The 4,120-nt window shown below is 37.5% G+C and overlaps 1 non-coding gene across 1 annotated transcript; it reads left to right on the forward strand.

Annotated features, from left to right (window-relative positions):
- The first annotated feature begins 382 nt into the window (after positions 1 to 382).
- Positions 383 to 489, forward strand: LOC128294877 (small nucleolar RNA R71). Its single transcript, XR_008285184.1, has one exon. It is a non-coding gene; the product is annotated as a small nucleolar RNA R71 (small nucleolar RNA).
- Positions 490 to 4,120: the final 3,631 nt, after the last annotated feature.

Below are 4,120 nucleotides of genomic sequence, written 5' to 3' on the forward strand. Positions count from 1 at the left end.
GGATTTGGGGTTCGATGGACATTCTTCGAACAAATGTCCTTCCCCATAATAAACACAGGCTATACTCTCAAATTAGTGAGGTGGTTGGGCTACAAAACTGTTAGATCCATTAGTGGTAAGATTCTTAAGCATTGAGGATATTGAAGATACCTGAGATGCGAGTGAAGTGAGAGCGTCCACTTCATGTATTCCAGCGACTCGTCTTCCTGACTCGGCTCGATTGGTTGGCCATTGATAATTGATACTGGTGATCCTTTCGATGATTTCGTAAGCCTCATTGTAAGACTTAGAAAGAAGAGCACCATTAGCGGAGGCGTCCACTACCATCCTCGTGTGAGCGTTGAGACCATTATAAAATGTCTCAAGTTGGATGCAATGTGGGATTCCATGATGAGGGTATTTCTATAATAATTCTTTGAATCATTCCCGTGCCTCATACAATGACTCATCATCCATTTTTTGGAAGAAAGTAATCTCGTTCCTCAACTTAGCATTCTTGGTTGGCAGGAAATACTTCATAAGGAATCTTTCGGCTAACTCTTGCCAAGTGGAAATTGAGTTTGGTGGCAATGAGTTCAACCAGGCTCGAGTTCTGTCCCTTAGTGAATACGGGAATAGCTTTAATCGTAATGTATCTTTGGGTACTCTGGCTAATTTGAAAGAGTCGCTTACCTCCATAAACAGTCTTAAATCAAGATGAGGATCTTTGGTAGGCATTCCATTGAATTGGCCCACTGTCTGAAGCATCTGGAACATGATTGGCTTCAGCTCGAATTGTTGTGCCTCAATTTTGGGTCTCTTAATACCTGGATTAAGATCATAAACACTAGCACAACATATTGTCTTAAGGCTCTATCCCTATCATGTAACACCCCGTACCCGAGTCCGTTACCGAAATCGGACACAAGGTGCACACAGACTTAACTATTTTCACAGTCCATTTAGAAATTTCCAGACAAGCTGGTTACTGCATCACTGTCGCCTTAAAAATCATATCTTGAGTTTCAAAGCTCGAAAATTAGTTTCGTAATTTTTCCCTGAAACTAAACTCATATGTCCATCTACAGATTTTTTTCTAGAATTTTTGGTCAAGCCAATTAGTACAGTTTATTAGTTAAAGTCTCCCCTATTCCAGGGTTCGACTACACTGACCTTCTTGTGTTACAAATTGGATATCTCCTTGTACAGGGCTTCAATACTGATGACGTTTATTTCTATAGAAACTAGACTCAGAGTGGAATCTATACATATATGGCATGACTCCTAATTATCTCTGGTTAATTTACAATGAATTTCCAAAGTCGGAACAGGGATCCAGAAACCGTTCTAGCCCTGTTTCACGAGAACTTTATTATCTCTTAACATATAACTCATATGACTGTTTCGTTTCTTCCATATGAAAGTAGATTCATCAAGGTTCATTTACATAATTTATTCACTATTTAATACCATTCCTACTATTTTTAGTGATTTTTCACATCCACATCACTGCTGCTGTCAGCATCTGCCATTAAGGTAGGCTTTACCTATTTCATGATTTCCATGATTCAATTGGCCCTTGTTGCATACATAGCACAAAGTGTGATCATGATTAACCATTCCAATGGCTAATCGTTTCAAAACAATTCCATACCTCATAATGATCAACATACAAACGATTATGGTACTATGCTAAAAACGTATATAAGCCATTTTCGCATGGCTATCCAAGTTTACACAAAACCGAAAGGTACATGACCTACAACAAAAGGGTAGTCCTATACATGCCATTTCAAAGTTCAACCAAAATTGTACCAAAATGGGGGCTTTGATAGTGTGGAGACTTCGACTTCCAAAAGTCCCGAGTCCGATGGTGACGAGCCAAAACTATAAACAAAGAAACAGAGAAAGCGGAATAAGCAATTTATGCTTAGTAAGTTTGAGCAAGAAATTCAGCACAACAAAAGCATAGCATTCATAAAGCTAACGGATAATTTCATATGCACAAATTCTCAATATCCTACTCATTTCACATTCCAACCCTTATGTTCATACATAAGGGATCATCTTAGCCAAATACGGAAACTCATTACTCGATTGAGCGAATATTATTCAAGGAATCAACTAATTCAAGCACATACGAACATACCTCATTGCTGGAATTTTTCAAGCGTATTAACTGAAAATTTTACAGCAAGATCGCTCATTCTCGAATCACGTACCTTCGAATTTAACCGGATATAACGACTCGCTCAAATGCCTTGGGACGGCTTCGGTTATAGTGACTCGCGAATGCCTTGAGACTTAACCGGGTTTAGTAACTTGCACAAATGCCTTGGGCTTAGCCGGATTTATTAACTCACACGAATGCCTTGGATCCTAGTCCGGATATAGTCACTTAGCACAAAGCCTTCGGGACTTAGCAGGACATCATTTGAATAACCGAGCACAATTATCAATAAATTATGACACATTCAGTATTTCATTTTCATTAGCAAAACTCAAACACAAGGCACTTTTCACACTTGCAATTTCGGCTCAATAGCCACACACAAAGAGCATGATTTTAATTTGCTTTAAACATGATCTAATCAATTCGAATTTAAGCTCTATTACTCAAGAACTTACCTAGGATGTCGTCGAACGATTTCAATGACTATTCGACCACTTTTTCCTTCCCTTTGTCGGATCTAGTTCCCTTTGCTCTTGAGCTTAATTTAACAAATAAATCGATTTAATCATTTGAGCATCGAAGAGGAATACAAGGTACTTAGCCAATATATATACTCATTAGGCATCAAAGTCGCATGTGTACGAAATCATGAATCGAACTCAACACATTAGTTAATATTCCTCTTAGCGAATTTTTCTAAGCCAAGAATAGGCATCAATATGCTTGCCTCTAACCGAATGCATGCACACCAATTTCCCTCATGTGGCGAATATGCATGTCCATGTTGAGGCCAATTATACACTTAATACCACACAAAAACAGCATACATTTTACTAACTAACGCATTACATATCGTAGCTCAATACACATCTCTCATTTAATTCATAACGAAACATCATCACAAGCAAATATACACCTTGAAATAGTATATATGTCATACCAATACATCATGTACAAACATATATACATGTATATATGCTAGAGCCGAATCTCAAGTTGATTGTAACTAAACATGAACATAATTTCAAAACACAAATCTTACTTTCCATGCAATGAGCATAAATCACACTTTTGGATGTACCATGGCGAATACATCACAACACCATAATTTTGGTCATGATTAAACAAAGAACTTAATGTCTTACTCAAAAATACTAAAAAGAAAGTCCAAGAGCCATCAATCCACCATCACATATATCATTAGCAAGCTTCATATTTAACATGCAATGGCATTAACACAAAATCCACCTTGGCCAAATACCATCCCCATGATATAACAAAGGTTTGAACCATGGGCTAACAAGAGCATCAAGCTATCAACTAAAACATGCATGAATCTCATGGCACAACCTCAAACATACCTTAATCTTGATGCAAGTATAGCCAAACCTCTTCCTAATCCTCTTCCAAACCAAGCATGAAGCAAAATTCCTCCCTTCCCCTCTAGTATTTTCGGTCAAGAGAGAATGAAAAATGGATGAACAAATTTTTTTCTTTTCTCTTCCTCAATACACGACAATGGGGCATGCATGAGACCATTTTTTTTCTTTTTCCATTACTTTATTACCCATGCTCATTAATTTATTTTTTTCACCCATGATTCACCAACAAAACATGTCTATGACATGTTTTGCCCATATTTCTTTGTCATGGCCGGCCATCACTTGTAAAAAGAGGGGTATTTGACATGCAAGGCCATTGTTTTGCATGCATGCTTTAATTAGTCATCACACATTCCCCCATCATACTTTCAAAGTTTTCTACTAGGTCCTTTCTAGTGAAATTCACATTTATAACTCTAAATTAAAGCATCAAAAATGTCACACATGAGTTAACACATATTATAGGCATCAAAATAAATATCAAATTATTTTTATGCCTCGGTTTTTGTGGTCCCGAAACCACATTCCGACTAGGGTCGTTTTAAGGCTGTCACAACTCTCCCCCACTTAAGAAATTTTCGTCCCC

This window comes from Gossypium arboreum, chromosome 6 (assembly GCF_025698485.1).
Source record: "Gossypium arboreum isolate Shixiya-1 chromosome 6, ASM2569848v2, whole genome shotgun sequence".
In the NCBI taxonomy this organism is placed as follows: domain Eukaryota; kingdom Viridiplantae; phylum Streptophyta; class Magnoliopsida; order Malvales; family Malvaceae; genus Gossypium; species Gossypium arboreum.